Genomic DNA, 17,662 nt, shown 5'->3' with positions numbered 1-17,662 from the left:
TAGTTGATTTGGCCACAGAAAAGAGCAAAGAGTTGTGAGATAGCCTAGACCTAGATGTTGTTGTAGAAGGAGTAATAGATTCAATCCAGGCCGGAGTTGCCACTAGAGGAAGAAGAAAAGAAAAGATGTAAGCCTCAAGGAGTGTGTGACACCCAAGAAGAAAATGAAGGTTGCTAGCAAACAATCAAGAGCCTGTATCGGCCGGATGAATGTGATGTGAATAGGGGTGAAGAGATGTGAGGTGAATAGAAGTGATGAAATGTGAATCAAGATGTAAATGAATGACATGGGATGTGAGTGGATGTATGTGAAAGAATGGATGTGAATGTATGTAAAAGAATGTGATGTGGATGTGTATGCGAAGGAATGTGATGTGATGAAAAATGATGTGATGTGACATGAATATATGTGGATGTGAAGTGATAGATATGAATGTATGAATAGATGTGGGTAGTCATATAGGTGAACGATTGGATGGATGTGTATGAATGAGATACGGTGTGACAGACGTGATGTGATATAATGTGGATAGAATGTGTGTGATGGGATGGTTATGAGAATGTATGTGATGGTATGAATGAACGAATGTGATGGATATGAATGAATGAGATGTGATGGGTGTAAATGGATGTGATGTAATTGAATGTGATAGACAAGAATTGATGTGGTGTTATGTGAATTGTGATGTGAATGATTATGATGTGATGAGAAAGGGAATACAGATGACATAAATGAGGAACGATGTGGAAAGACGAGAGTTTGCTATAAAAACTGTATTTTATGACCTGTTTTTTAAAATGACTGTTTTATGTCAAGAATGCTAGGGAAGCATTTTGACCGTCTTGTGAATGAGATCGTGGAGACCTAATCTGATAAAGTTGCAACAGCTAACAGAGAGTCAATGGAGGATGTCTTGTGTAGCAAGGTCGAGCGAGGTCTTGACCAGCCTCGGTTTGATTAAAATGGTGAGCTTCTGGTATGATGGATGAGGGACCAAGGAAGCGGCCTATGTGTTAAGCGGTAGGACGCAAAGGACCCTAGAGGGTGCTGACCATACGGTGCTTAGGCTCTGGGTCATTGAAGATACCCACACGTGTGTCATGGAAGATATTGGAACAAGGAGTAAGAGTTGTTTTCTGAATTCGGGCATGGATCTGGTTGATTGACCTTGCTCTGGTCCCCTCAACGGATGAGTCCATGGTTCTTTTATATGGATGTGTTGGTTGATCTTGCTGATCTTCAGCGAAGATTCCATTTTGATATGTGAATATTGCGGAGTACTATGAGCTAGGAACCATCGAAAAGACCCCTGAGTGGACAGGTGGTGAGCATTCTGGTTGCCAATGATGCCATAGGTACAGTGAGGAAGGAATGATTGGAAATTAGAATGCAATTGGAAATTTTTGGAGGATTATGATCAGTGACTATGATTTCATTAACTGATTGTTTTAAAGACAGCTGAATATGTGAAAAAGGCAATTTCATATTGGGTGTGTAAGTGGTGTGACTAGTTTTAAGTTTGCATGAATATTCACCTAGGGGACCTGGGAACTCTTTTCCCTGGTACTACCTGGGACAAAACCTAACCAAATTCCTAATTATTGGATCCCATCACTACAGTGGTTGGGCGGTTGGCTAACCCATGGGAAGGCTGGCCTGATGGATCCCTAAATTGAAACTCAATTCTGTTATGGTACGATAGATGAAGTAAATCCCGGACAAAAATTGTTCTATGGAAAAGAATCAACGGCTGTGCCTCTCAATGAGGAAAAAAGCGTTGGTCCTCTATGATCCAAGTGCAATCTTTCCTTGATCTGACTATGGGACTTATGGGTTTGGTCAGATCAGTTCAGTTAGTAAAGACTTTTTGACTATGTTAGAGAAAAATTTATCTTGGAGGAATCCCTCGTGCTTTCAGGGCAAGGGAAGTTTTTTCCGAGTTCGAACCGATGGATTAGTCTCTTGTCCGGATATCTGTGGGGCGAGGCCCCGAGTGAGGGACCCTAGCCCGTGCAAGAAGTGCTGCTTCCACTGCTAATGGCCTTGAATGTGTTGCATGGTAAGGACAGGGGTCTTACAGATCTCCTCCAATACATGTCTTGAAAATTGCAAGTCCCTATAATGTGTCCCAAATTCATCCCTTATTAGCCTCGACTCTTTCCACCCCACCTAAGACCTATCCCAACAATCTCCAATCCATCTCAACCCCTTATTATTCAATCTCCGAGTTATTCTTAAATCTAGCTGAGCTAAGGGAGGAGTAAATTTGTGTGACCACCATATCCCTAGACTAAACAAAGAATTCCTTGTGACACTCATACATCCTTCCAACTTTATCAAGCCCATCACCTCCTTTAGTTAAGACAAAGGAGTTTGCAAAAGGGGGAGCTTTGAATTCTCAAGGGAGCATTTGAAAACAACTTTACTTTCTAATCTAATTATGTTCATTCCCTAGCTTACACCAAATATTGGATTCCTCTATCATATCTAGCACGTAAAATAGAGAATGTGCACCCTTCAAAAACCGGTGTCGATGAAGCCTTGTAAAGATGCTCTTGTTCTATATTATCGTCGTCCATACCTTTGGGATCATCCTTAAAAAGATTCCGCACCATATCATCAAACACTTCCTCTTCCACAACTTCGTGGGGTGCAGGGTTATTGTCATCCCTTTCCCACTCATCTCTGACAATAGATCCTGAAGCTCCAGCATCATCTCATCGACGCTTTGCGTGCTCTCGCCGTGCGTAGGGCACCATGTTAGGGTGTGGTACTGCATCCTGCTTCAATTAGAGTTTATATATTATAACTCCATTAATTTAATTTGGATACCATGAGTCATTTGAATACCATCAATTTACATCTACTCACCTCTAAACCTATTTGATTCCATTCTCCATACATGGAGATGTGATTTAAGGTAATTCGACGTGCTCGTACAATGCATCTTTGACATCGATTATTACACATACATTTGATCCGTTGTCCCAACCACACATCGCGATTACGATGACGCATTGTCTCATCTTTCCCAGAACTGCTTGAGGAGGTTGATGACATCCTATGTACAAACCAGAAAACACAAAATCATGCCAATGTTTTTAATTAAAATTATAAAAATCGCGTGTATAAACGCGGCTATTTCCCAAAAATTGCGTGTATTAACGTGGCTATTTCCTAAAAATCGCGTGTATTAACGCGGGTACTTCCTGAAAATCACGTGTATAAACGCGGCTAATTTATCATACACACAAAAATACACGCATTTCTACACGCGATGAACTGTTTAAACTAAAAATAGCCCGCCTTCCCCAAATAAACATTTTGAACTAACATATCTCCTCTCTTTCGTTTTCGCCTCTTCCAACAGACACTAATAACGCAAGGAGGGAGCAGAGAAGGAGCACACACGGGTGAAGGAAACCGTCCAAGAAAGAAGACTCACTTTTTCAGAGGTGAGTCAGTTTGTCCTTTGCCTTGTCTCCTTCCTCAGATTTGTCCTCAGATTTGTTTATGCTATTTTGTCTTTGCTTTTTGGGTTTGTCTCCGTCCTTTTGCTTCTGTGGTTGTGATTTTGGGTGAATGATTCTGACAGGGGCGACAGTGGGTCTTTTATAAGGACACATTGTCGGAGGTCGGTCGCTTTCAAAATTTTTTTTGAACAGGTCGCGTGTAAAAACGCGTGTATAAACGCGTGTATCCTGTCTACACAGACTCTTCACGCGGATATACACGCATTTCTGGACGGGTGTATACACGCGTTTCTGGCTGGCTGTATACACGCGTTTCTGGACGGGTGTATACATGAGACTGTGTTTCCTGTTTCTATGGTTTGCAGGCTGATAGGTGACTTGGATGATGATATTTGTGTGAGTCAAGAGACAGCCCATGATGTACATGAGGATTATTTTTGCAGATTCTTTATGGATATTCCAGGTTCTTCATCCGATCCATTTGCATACAGCAATTGGTTGATGGAGATGCTAAATCATTTTGGGCGCCATCGTGGTCCAGTTGAGCTTACAGAGTACATGTATGCCCATCCCCCTCCTTCCATGCCTGCTGGTGTCTATACCCCTACCGCGAGTATCCAGGGCACTCCACTGTCGTCTATGCCTAGGAGTCCGACGAGACGGCATGCAGCTTCTCCTGTTCCATGCCCACCGAGGAGACATACCTCGTCCCAGACACACTCACGCACACCCTCCCAAGCACTGTCATGTCAGGGCTCACAGCCACCATCACGTACTCCCTCAGAGCCACCGTCACATCAGGGCTCACAGCCACCATCACGTAGACAATCCCCCAGTCGTGACTCCACCCGCAGCAGTAGGAAGAGTGGGAGTGGAGGATGCGGCGGGTGCTTTGGTGCGGGAGGTAGTAGGGCACGCGGTGAGAGAGGAGATAGAGGGAGAAGAGTTAGAGGAGACAGTTTGGAAGAGGAGGAGATGAGAGAGGTGGAGGGAGTGATCTGCTATGATGTGACGGATAGGGGCGGGATAGTGATGGATGCGAGGGGGAGGGAGGTAATGGAGTACATGCGTGGGGTAGTATCAAACTTGTATAGAAATTGTTTTATTAAATTTAAAGATCAAAATAGCCGATTAAATGGGGAGGTGATAGAGGCTGTACATAGTCGGTACCCCAATCCCCCACATGCTACATTCTCGGATGTATGGGGAAGGACGCGAATAAGGGAGATCTTAAGTAATAAAAGATCTCACCTTAAAAAACTCGCGTACGATAGAGGCTGTACATAGTCGGTACCCCAATCCCCCACATGCTACATTCTCGGATGTATGGGGAAGGACGCGAATAAGGGAGATCTTAAGTAATAAAAGATCTCACCTTAAAAAACTCACGTACAATGATGGGCTAAATGTAGCTGCTGCGGGTGGCTATCCTGCCGAGAAACCTGCCCCACTGCGCACAAACGCAAGTGGAAGGAGGCAAAGAAACGAGCAGAGGGTGGCGTGAAGAGCAGGCAGCATGTGGAGGCACGACGGATCCAGAGCGAGACCATTGGATCTTCGCATTTCAGATCTGGCGGCGTCGAGTCATGGGAGACAGAGTTCGTAAGTATCTTGCCACTTCATTTGATTGTTTACTTAATTCATTGATTCTATGATTGTTTTAATCTTACAAATTGTGTTGATTATGATACAGCGCGATGGGTTACGGGGAGGAAGCCCACAACCCACGATACTGCGTATGCTCATCGGCATAGCAAACGTGACACGTGGGCCATCTTCAGAGCCGAGGGACGTATTACGGACGCGCAGTTTGAGATGGCCATGAGACCATACGGTCGACAGGTACTTGAAAACTCTAAACGAATGATTTTGGTTTATTGAATTACATATATATATACTTATATACTATATATTACTTGAACAGGCACAAGCTGCTGATGATCCACCTGCCGCCACTGCAGAGGGTGGACGTGAGCACTACTCATCGGACATTCTGACCGATGTGAGCTCATCTGAGCATGGAGGGAGCACGGAGTCATCATCTGGGTAAGTCTGAGTAGTACTCAGACTTATAGTATCACATTCCATATTGAGGATGTGGTTGTATATATTTTTTTGTAAACTGAAGCCATGGGCTACTTCGACATATGGACTCCCTTGTATATATGTGTGAAATTTTGATAGTAATATTAAATCGTGAATCGATAGTACTGCATTCATGTCTGTCTTGAATCGTGTATTGACAATGTATGCATTCATGTCCTTCTTGTCTTAATCTTTCTCGTGGATATGTTCTTCATGGATGGTCCAATGCACCAAAAAAAAAAATCCAGAGAGTGTTATTGGGTGCTGGAATGCTGGAACAGCATTCAGGTACCAAATAGCACTCTCTGGATTTTTTTTTTGCTCTCTATTCGCGTGTATAAACGCGTCAGAACTGCAAAAAGTCGCGTGTATATACGCGGATAATCTGTAAAATACGCGTGTATAAACGTGTCAAACCTAAGAAATACACGTGTATAAGCGCATCTAAAGTCACAGAATGCATGTATAGACGCTTGTATCAACGCGTCTAAATGCAGCTGGAACTGACAGAATGCGTGTATACGCCCATGTATCAGCGCATCTGAACAGCCCTATACACGCACTTTTACACGCATGTCTGTGGCCGCCGCGATGATACACGGGCCCGCTACTTTTTTTCACAAGTCATTTTTAGCGGCTAGGAGCATGGGTATGAGCCCGATCCCTTGTAGTGACACCCACTACAACTGTTCGTGGTATGATGCTTCAAAAACAAAAGTTTATAGGCATAAGACCGGATGTGTCTCACTTGAAAGTGCTTGGGTGTATTGCATATGTGCATGCTCCTGAAAAAGCAAGAACAACGTTGGATCCAAAGATAGAGAAATGCATCTTTATTTGGTTATGCTATGGAACAGAATGGTTATAGATGCTATAACCCTACCACTCATGAGATGAGAGTAAGCAGAGATGTTATCTTCGATGAGATGAATAGCTGGTATGCACTAGTAGTGAAGGCAATAAAAGATGACTATGTAAGAAGTGATGGTGTTGCACCACATGTAGAGTAGGAATCACAGATGCTTAGTGGACTTGGAGAGTCTACCAGTAGATCCAATGTTAGCCCATGGTCAGGAAGGTTTAGGACAGAAGTAGGTACACATGTATCATGCAAAGGAAAGGAAAATGTAGATTAACCTTTTTTGCCTGATCTATCAGCAGGTCACTCATATGTGGATGGTGACTCTAGCGGCTCTCCAAGCAGAGCCTTGATGAGGAGCTTGGCATTCTATCTGTGGTCACTCTTAGTGTAAGGAGAACTAGTAGGGCTATTTGGAGGACACCTGGAAATAATCCAAGTGTACGTAGGTCTATGAGGGTTAGGTACCCTATTTGATAGGCTGAGATATAATGGATATATAGTCCATTTTTATGCTTACATGGTTAAAGCAATACAAGAGTTGGAGCCCACTTGTTTTGATCAGGCACTTGGAAATAAGAAATGGAATGAGGAGATGGCAGCAGTGGATGCAAAATGCAGCATGAGAGTTAGTGCCTTTGCCTAAGGAAAAGAAGGCAATTGGATATAAGTGGGTGTATAAAGTCAAGCATAACACTGATGGTTCAGTGAGATTGTATAAGGCAAGAGTGGTTACCAAAGGGCTATGCACAAACTTATGGCATTGACTTATGCACAACTGTGCAAGCTGTGATTGCTATGGCTACAACAAAGGGTTGGTCTTTACATCAGATGAATATAAAGAATGCCTTCTTGCAAGAAGAAGTATACATGATGTAGCCACCAGGTTATGAGAGTGATGAATACCTAGATTTTGTGTGCAGGCAATGCAAGACCTTGTATGGCTTGAATCGGGCACATAGATCATGGTCAAGCAAGATCGGGTAGTATCTTGTTACCATTCGATTTCAGATATCCAATGTAGATTTTTCACTTTATGTGAAAAAGACAGATAGAGGGATCATGCTATTAGTCATCTATGTGGATGACTGGATTATCACATGTGATAGTGATGTGCTGACATACATGATGTCAGGAGTCTTTTGAAGCAGAAGCTTAAGATGAAGGATTTGGGTGAACTTGTAGTATTTCTTGGGTATAGAGGTGGTGAGATCACCTCATGGAATTTTGTTATTGCAGAGGTAGTATGGCTGGACATGTTGTCCAAGTATCGTATGATAGGTTGTAAGCCTATTTCAATGCTATTAGAGTAGAACATAAAGCTTTTCGCAGGTATAGGTGAGCTTTTGAAGGACCCCACAATGTACAAGCGCATAGTGGGTAGCTTGATCTACATGACCACTATTAGGCTAGAATTGAGCTATGTTGTTGGACTTGTGAGTCATTTTATGCAGGCCCCTAGAAAACCACACTTGGATGTAGCTAGATGGATTCTCAGGTACTTAGAGTCCATACTTGATTATGGAGTTTTTTATGAGATTGGTATAGAGATATAGTTACATGGGTACACAAATGCTAATTGGGATGGTAGTGTTGCAGATACGAGATCTACCAGTGGTTTTATGTTTTTATTTGGAGGTTCTACTATGAGTTGGAGTGAGAAGAAGCCAACATTTTCCTTGTTGAGTATTGAGACAGAGTACAGGGGTGCTGCTATGGCAGCTTGTGTGGTACCTCGGTTTCAGAAGCTACTTGGTGATATGGGTAAGCCCATGGATACGGGAGTTTGTAATTTATTACAATTAGCATACAATTGGCTAGTAACCATACCATACTAGAACGAAGCATATTGAGGTGCACTATCACTTTGTGAGGGAGAAGGTTCTAGAAGGTGATGTAGATCAAGTATACGTCACCACAGAGAATCAAGTGACTATCTTCACGAAGGTATTGGGCATAGAGAAGCTCCACAGGTTTAGGAGCTTTCTTGGAGTGTAGTGTGTGGAGTTGAGCTTGAGGGGGAGTGTTGAGATATCAAGCTCAACTAGTTCTACGACAGACATTGATGACCCACCTAGGTGATAGCTTCAACATTCACTATATGTAAACCCTCTATATCACATGCGTTCAAGGCCTATTTTAAAAACCCTTATTTGTGAATTGTTTGTGAATAAAACACACTCTTTTTCTATTCAATATGTGAATACCCCCTTTAAATGGTACCCTTCTGTTATGTAAAAATGTGTAAAAAAGGATTTTAAAAATCCCTTCTATTGAACTCATGTGCTACGCTTACATATTTATGAGTGACCCCCCCCCCCCCCCCCCCCCGAGCAACACTTATGCCACCACTAGCATGGTTGGTGAGATTATGGTTGATATGCTGCTAGTGTATGAGAGGCTATGTGATAGCCAATTTGGAGTACTAGAGTTATAGCGCTAGTTCATATAGTTGGGCTCACACTATAGACCAAACATTTGCATGTTGTTGTAGGAGAGTGTTTTTCTTTTATGTATGTACTCTTATCTTTTAGTTATATGGTTGTAGAGAAGAGAAGAAGATAGAAGAAAATTCAGCCATCCATCTCTCTCTTGTGTCTTGAACTCTCTTATATGTGTGTTTTTGCCTGTAAGGAACTCAAGCCCCCGGTATTCTCTTTAGGAGTATCCTACAGTGTATTCCATGTGTGACACACAATTTGTTAGAATGTCTCCCATTATCCTCATCCCTTAGCAGCACGAACAGTACTGACCTGATTACTTTCGCCATGATTCCCCCAATGCCAGTCTCAACCAGGGTGGAAGCCCTTGTATCTCTACCCACATTAGACAAAGAGTCTTGCACGATCTTGTTCTCATCAAACACTAGATCAAACGACATCACGTGTACTAGCTTTTGTCCCATTAACAGCATGGCCCTGGGAAATAAATTAACCACCGCCTATCCTTTCACAAAGAAAACATTGAAGAACCCCTTTCCTAGGTAATAAACCTCTCATACCACCCTCTCATGTAGGACATCTTCTTACAGCCATTTCCCCAGATTTGACTTGCTCGGTGGCTTCGTCGGGCACATTAGTAGGATTGCAATAGACAGAGAGAACATCCCTATCTGCCTCTTCACAAAGTTTGATGGGATGTTAGCACATACCTTCTTCCCTCTAGTTGGTTTCTCCCGTTGAGCTTGGCTATTTATCCTCGACAAAATCCAGTTGAACTACTGTACTTTCTTTCCCTACTTGACTTCTTCTCCATCTTTACGGTCTCTCTTCATTTCTTCCTCCATGTCCCAGTCTCCTTAGCGAATATCCTTGGCATCATAGCCTCATCATAGCTCTACTCCCACGTCCCCACCATACCTCTTCTCTCCCCTCTTTGTACACTTGCATGTGCCTACTGCGCCACCACCTTTGGTATGATAACGTTACTGTAAAACCTTAGGTGTCTTAAAGTTTTTTTGAATGATTTAGTTTTTGGGATAATTAGATTTTAATGATGGGTTTTCTTTTCTCTTTTGAAAAATTTAATTTGTAATCTTTCTCTCTCTCTCTCTCTCTCTCTCTCTCTCTCTCTCTCGCATGTTTTTTAGGGGGATGGGGTAGGATGTTGATAATGTGATCATCCGTATAGTGAGGTCGATGTTGCAAGGAGAAGGAGGAGCATTTAAACCCATGGCCATGTTTTGTGCAAAGAGAGAGAGAGAGAGAGAGAGAGAGAGAGAGAGAGAGAGAGAGAGAGAGAGAGAGTGTTGGTGGCCAACAAGCTCACCACAGCGCCCAAGTCACTGTTTAGATTGTCCCATTAAAAAAAACTATTATGAGTTAATTTTTCTTGCTTTGTAACAACTTTGTAATGGCTTCTTGCAAATGGGTAGATGTAAGGAGTGAAGGGGATTATTCTCGGACAGAGAGATAGATGAATGAATGGATAGTTGAGCTCAAGAGTTCACGAACTGAGTCAATATTAGTGTATTTTATGCTTAAGAGATTGCTAATATTTAAGAATATCTTATGGGTTGGTCTTTAACTCGTCTCTACTCTGCACTACATAGTTCTTTCTACCTTGTGTCAATTACATGTCTGTATGGGATGCTAACTTCTATCTGGAATCATGAAGGATCTGGGTACTAACATGTGTGTAGCCATGACTAACTCCCCAAGCTTATGTAGACCGGCAGCTCAACATGCCAGCATTGACTTGTTGAATTGGGTACAACTTCAAGAGACGACTAGGTGGTCCAAAACCACGTAAGTGTTGCTGAGTCTTGACCAGACAATGATACTTTTGGCGATCATGCTAGGAAATGTTATGCCAGCATTGACTTGTTGAATTGGGTACAACTGTATTAGTAGCTACTTTTCAAGAGACGACTAGGTGGTCCAAAACCACGTAAGTGCTGAGTCTTGACCAGACAATGATACTTTTGGCGATCATGCTAGGAAATGTTATGCCAGGAAGGGGAGTAGGAAGGTAGAGGTTAGTTCTGCATAGGAATCACTACTACATGTTAGCCTAATACCGGCGCTTATATCGACGTCATTCAACGGGGTCTAAAAAAGCCCTGTCATCGGTATAAACGCCGGTATAAGCACCGAAACCATAGCGTCGGTATAAGCGTCGGGTAACAATATCGGTGCCTATACCGGTGTCTATACCGACACTCACCGGGGATAATATCGATGGCTATTCCGGCGTCTATACCAGTGCATATACCGGGGTGTATACCAGGGTGTATACCGGGCTCTATATCGACGCCAATATCGAGAGATATACCTATGAATATACCGACGCCAGTACCGGGGAATATACCGACGTTGTACCAAATTTTTTTTTTGGGGCAGAATAGTGCTGCCTGGCTGTTGCCTGGCTGCCTGCAATGAACAGGATCAACAACAGCAAACAGACAGCACCATTCTGTCTAAAATAGAGCACAAAAACAACCGTGCTCGTTTTTTTATTTTCCTGATCGACAAACAAGAAATTAAATTAAACATTAATACTCAAGAATGTTTTGATCATATACCATTAGTTTGAAGGTCATCTTACATCATGGTAATGCCTCCCAATTGACGGTCTCTCCTTCTTCTTCAAGCATCTCAAATAAGGCCACAAGGCCATGTTTGTGAGCGTACTTCTCCTCTCGCCTACTTGGTGGGCGATTCATGGCCAACTTTTGCACAAACGATTAACAATTATAACTTTTAGAAATCAACATTTAGCCCACATACATACATTTACATAAATAAAATTGCTACAAATACTTACGAATTCATGGCGCATGGTTTCGTAACCACCACTCCCAAAATAAGAAGCCCCTACTATTTGGAGTCTTACCCTTACCGCCTCTCTTTGTTGTTGAAACCTCTCTGGTGTCTCGGTGAGCTCCTGAGCAATGGCTGCCCACTCCCTGTCATCTAGCCAAACAGGTTTCTCTTTCCCCTCTCTAAATGCGTCCCTCGCCTCTGACCTACGATGCTCCATCAAAATGCAAGCTGTATACTGTATCCACTCATTAGAGACGACATTCATAGGGTCAGATGGCTGAAACTCTTGCTTTATCTTTGTATTTATATAATTTTTCTTCCCCTTATCTTGCTGATCCCATTTAGTCATGACAGAGTCGTGAAACTGTATAGTGCACAATTGTCGAATGCGTGTCTTCATTGCCTTCCCTGCAATATCCATTATTGGTGCCCCATCCCTAATTGTGTATATCTTGCTGTTGTCATGGTCATGTGCACCCCAGGGAGTGGAAGGTGACCCTATGGGTGTGCTATCAACAGATGAGAGCGAAGGATGACGCTCACGTGGTGGTTGTGTCACAGCATCTGTGGCACTACCACCACAGCAACCTCCCCCTAAAGACCTACTACGTGTGCGCCGTCTATGTGAAGAGGTGGTAGATTGAGCTATAAGAGGAGTGGAAGGCTGTGTGGTATGAGGTGTGGGAGCTGCTGTCGTACCCACGGGTGTGGGAACTGGCGTCGGGAAGCCAGATGGTGAGGCAGATGTCCCTGCTCCAGAACCCCAATAACTCTGAGCCATGGCTCTCTGCTCTAGAGTCATGGACGAAAGAAAACCATATAACTGCTGGGGACTCATGCCCTGCGGTGTAGGATTAAATGAGAAATCAGGACTGTAGTCGTAGGGCGGTGAGTCACCCATGGCTGTTGGACAAAAAACCATATGAGAAACTTGTGCGAAATGAAAATTACACGGTAAATAATGAAAGAACCATATGACAAACATTAACAATGATAAACAACATTGGTAAAACTATATCAACTTGCTCCTACAGTAGTGATTATGATGGTAAACATTAACAATGGTAAACAATGAAAGGACCTTCAATGTCAAAAAACCATTACAAATATGTCATAACTATTTGCATATTCATTTAGATACATCATTTTAAAAATCATTATCTATTCTATCATCCTCATTAAGATCAGTAGCCCCAAAGAGATCTATGTCTATGTACATTTCAGCATCCTCATCATTAAAAGTCCCTTGATGAAGGATGTCTTCATCATCTATGTCTTCTTCCTCAACATGTTTTTTAGCTTCCTTGGTTTGCACCTCTTCATTTGGATCTTGCTCTAGTTGCTCCTCTTCATTTGCTTGCTCCTCTTCATTGTTGATATCGGCTTGTTCTTGCTGCTCTCCACCACCCTATGCATCCACATCACCTTGTTGTAGCTCAAATTCTTCAAAAATTTGCTTACTGCGGCGGGGGGTGACTTGAACCACAAACAGCCAGCGTGGATCTTTTGGATCCGCTTTAAAGACAACCTGCTCACAATGCTCTGGGCGCTCAAAAGTATCTTGCTGATCGGTCCATACCTTTGTGGAGTCCACTTGGATGAGGCCACTCTTGTCTCTACGTACAGTTGCATGTGGCCCATTCATGATTACCTTGAACCACTTCACATCAAAGATAAACAACTCAAAACTTCTGAAGCCAACCTTTAATATATCTTGAATGGTTCCTGGAGAGACGGAAAAACTCTCTCACTTGTAGCAAGAGTAGTATGATCCACACTTAGCTCAATCCAATGGGATTTGCATCCCTTTCGGAGCTAGGGATTCAACCCGTACCGGTGCACAAAAGCTTATCCATTTGATGGAGAGAATGCTAAGAAAACTACTACTAATGACATAGACTTAACACACACACAAGCTCAATCTTGCTATTGCTCACTCAACTCCACATTCCACTCATCCATACATCCAAACAAGAAGAAAGCTTAGCTATTGCTCACACAAGATCAAAGCATTCTTCATTCTCAAATACTCATTTCCCTAGCATGCACACAATCCTTGAAGCTCTCAATAAGAAACATGCACACAAGAGAATTGACATGAGAAGAGAGATAAATATCAACTCATTGCATTGAATTAACAAAAGAATAGAACTTACAACAATGTAGATGGGGAGAGAGAAGAGCTTGCACCTCTATGGAAGAAGAGGGAGAGCTAGTCTCAAGAGAGCTCAAACATGAGTTTGCCCAATGTGTCCATGCTCTCAAATGAGCCACCTTTTATACATTTTGTTGCATCCTTGTATTGATCTTCATTCGTCATGCAACACTCCTCCCTTCCTATTTTGCGCACGTCCTCGAGCGCGGTAGTAGCAAGAGCTGCAACAAAAAAACAATGGATACAAGTAAAGTCTCTTATTGAAAAAAAAAAGAAAAGAAAAGAAAAACCAGCAATGATAATTTCACACGTGAGCATACAAGTGCAAGGCTGATTAAAGTTTTAATGAGTCCTAAAATAGGTGAGTAAAGTCTAGGCAAAGTGAGACTTAAGTGGTAGATAGTGCTATGCAAAGGCAAGTGTGCTTAGTACATCGTCGGTTATGACCTCAGTCTCAATGTCCTACAAGTATGTAAGTTATTCCTAAGTGGCAAACCTACTCCTGAATATGAGCAAAGGTGATTGAAATTCTTTTTTTTTAAAAAAAAATGTGTGTGTAGAAGGTGATAAAGATTAAGGTTCTATCCCAAAGAGACCCAAGCAATGGCCAAGAGACCTCCGCCAAGAGAATCTAAAGACCGCTAAGTATCTCAAGGGTGACATACCCTTTTTCTTTCTTTTATGACCTAAGGAGTACCCCATGAAGATGAGGGCATCGGTCTCGAGGGCCCATAGTGTACCCCAGAGTCCTACCAACATCCTTCAAGGCGATAGATTCCTCAAAGGTCTTTTTCTGAAGCTTTTAGACACCAGTGTTCATCCCATGGAAACCAAGGCATCGGCCCCAAGGTGCTAAGACAACCCCAGGTCCTACCAAGCATTTCACATGGCGGTAGACACTTCATGTCTCAATTTACTTTGTACATATTTTTTATTTTTTTTAAGGGTATAAATTTTTTTTATAAATTTTTATTACTCCTAGCACCTAGCTCATATCTAAGAGGTAGCTACCACTAGGAATAACTAATATACCTTGAAAGCATAAGAACTTGGCATATTCCATTGGTATATATCCTACACTGTCTTTAGATAGAAATATCTTTTCCTAAGTCTTCTAAGACTCTAGAATTCACTCACCATATTTTAACAACTAATCAAAAACTTAAACCAGCCAACATTATGTGTACATGCAAACTATATATTCAAAAGATAAGAGCACATAAAGAAATAAAGATTAAGATTTGAATACACCTGTTGTAGTGCCCTGTTGATGTTGTTCGTTTGCATTGATGCATTGCTGATTTTGTGCAGATTGCTCCTCCTTGATCTTTGTAAGCGTAGCATGTCTCCCCCCTTCCTAATTTGTTTGCACGATAGGTGGACTATTGGGGCGTGTTTGATGCTCTTGTTTTAGCGAAGATCTCTGCAAAATTTTTATTAACAAACAAGAAAAGAAAAGAAAGAAAAAATAAATAAAAAAAATAAAATTTGCCATTGGTGCCAAACACCGAATATAGCCGAGGGGAAAAACCCAGTGGGATAAAAGTGCCCTGGCTTGTCGATCTTATTATGGAGTCACTGAACTTACCCTTGCGCTGGTGGTGGATCCGTGTCCTCGTCTGCTGGAAAGATGGTATCAATTTCCTCAGGATGCAGAGACAACCCCTCACAAAAACCTGCCACTGGAGAAGGTGGTAGAGGAAGGAGTGCTTCCTCACTAAAGTATGGCATTGGTTCTATGGGAAGGTTAATCAGACAGTTTCGATTTTGGAACTGCGCAATATAGGTACTCATATTTATCCAATATTGACATGTGGAGGCTTGGGGAAGGAGGGCTTGCAAGATTGGTGGTTGCAAGTCATTTAGGCTTGTATCCCTCCATTGTTGTGCTTGAACCTCCTCAGGTAATCTACGTTGATTTGGTCCTCTCTCTGGTATTCTCACATTAAGAAGATTATGGCGTTGGGGTGTGACTCCCACAATTTGTTTCATTAAGCCCGTGCCATATCGTCTAAAGTAAGAGCGGCATATCCAACAAATATGTGAAGCTTCTTCTAATACAAGCCGTGCACACTCTTGACAATGTGGAAATGGGTGATGCTGTTGATAGAATAATGTGACAAAGTGATGCCCACAGCAATTTTCACCTAAGGGAGCATAGAAGTACCTAGAATGTGTTTGAAATGGAGGAGCACTATAACCCCCGCGATGATCTGGTCGAGTACTATCGGGGTCAATGCATGGTGGACATGTATCTCGCCAAATATCCATCAGGAGTTATCTAGACATAGAACAATGAAATTTAGAACACTCATATCCATCATGACAATTCCAATCAAAAAACAAGATTATCTCAAAAAGGACACATCTTCTAAAGGCATAAGGAACTACATTATTCAAACATTGATTTACCAAAGAGCTTTAATTGTAGTGTTAATGCCTTATCTTTAGTTTTTGGTATATCCTTTTTAAGCGGTGGAAACTTTAGCAATTATCTTGGAATTTGAGCAAGATAAGAGGATTTAGGCATTGAAATGCTAGAATCTATGCTCAAATGAGACTCATTTGGACTTGTCATAGGTACACAAGTTGATGGTTGAATTGGGTAATAAGGAGAAATCGGGACAGCCGGTGTTTCAATACATGTTTTAGGAAGATCAACACAAGTAGATTTGTAGGTGCTATCACAGCCACCTTTCCTTTCTTGAAGATTTTGTGTTGACTTCTTTTGCACCCACTCATATGGACAATCAATTGTGGCTTTTGGAATCTTTCTGAAACACTCTTTTACCCCTGTCAAAGCATGGCATTTTGGAAGCCAAATTGCTGTTGCACCCTCATAATAGCCTTGTGCTTTAAGAACATGTTTTGGGACCCATCGATTAACAATCCGAGGTTTAGGCTTGGAAATGATGTGCTTCTTAGGAGGCTTAGCAACTGGACTAGATGGTACAAGTTTGTACGCATCTTTGGGTAGCCACATTGATAATTCCTTCTTACCTGGCCTTCTTTGAGCAGCAACTAGAGTAGTTGGAACATGCCAGCCATGGCCCTCACTTGAGTACTCATCAATTATCCACATCATTTGTTTTGGAGCTTCAAGAGCAGATTTTGATTGTGGGTTGGGTAAGGTAGAAACATTACCCCTTTGACACGATAAAGCTCGTGGTGTAGCAGATCCCAAGATGCAATCAGAATCAATTTGCAACTTGTATTGTCTATTCTTCCAATCTAATGAGCAATTGGTAGCACTTAACCATGATCTACCGAGAACAACCTCTACTACTGCCTTGGACTTACGTGCCACATAAAAGGGCACTGACATCTGGTGATCCTGAATGGTTATCATAATGACACATTTTCCCTCTATAGGGTTATCTTCTCCGGAGAAGCTTCGTAGGTCCACAGGAATTTGCACAAGTGGTGGTTGACCTAAGGCTTTCCAGGTGTCAAACGAGAGAACATTATAATCTGCACCAGAGTCAATTAAGGCAGAGACAAAGTAGGTAGTCTCATGAAGATGAAGGCCCACTTGAATATTGAATGGTTCGACATATGGCTCATCAGTAGCCAACTGTATGGCTAACATAGAAGCTTTGCGACGCTCCTTGGCTTTTGCAACTCTAGCTTTAGCCTCCTCTTGAGCCTGACGTTTAAGTAGGTCAAGTGCTTTTTTCCGTGTTTGTGCAGCATGCATCTGTTGAAGCATGGCTTCAGTTACTGGTTCATTGTATTTCTTGAGACGACTTCCATTAATGAAGTTAGGCATTTGCTCACCTTCTAGTGTCTCTAAACGCACTGCACCACTTGGAGTAAGCTCATTAAT

This window comes from Cibotium barometz, chromosome 55, assembly GCF_041138505.1.
Source record: "Cibotium barometz isolate CiBa-2024 chromosome 55, ASM4113850v1, whole genome shotgun sequence".
In the NCBI taxonomy this organism is placed as follows: domain Eukaryota; kingdom Viridiplantae; phylum Streptophyta; class Polypodiopsida; order Cyatheales; family Cibotiaceae; genus Cibotium; species Cibotium barometz.
Note: the sequence above shows the minus strand (reverse complement) of the source record.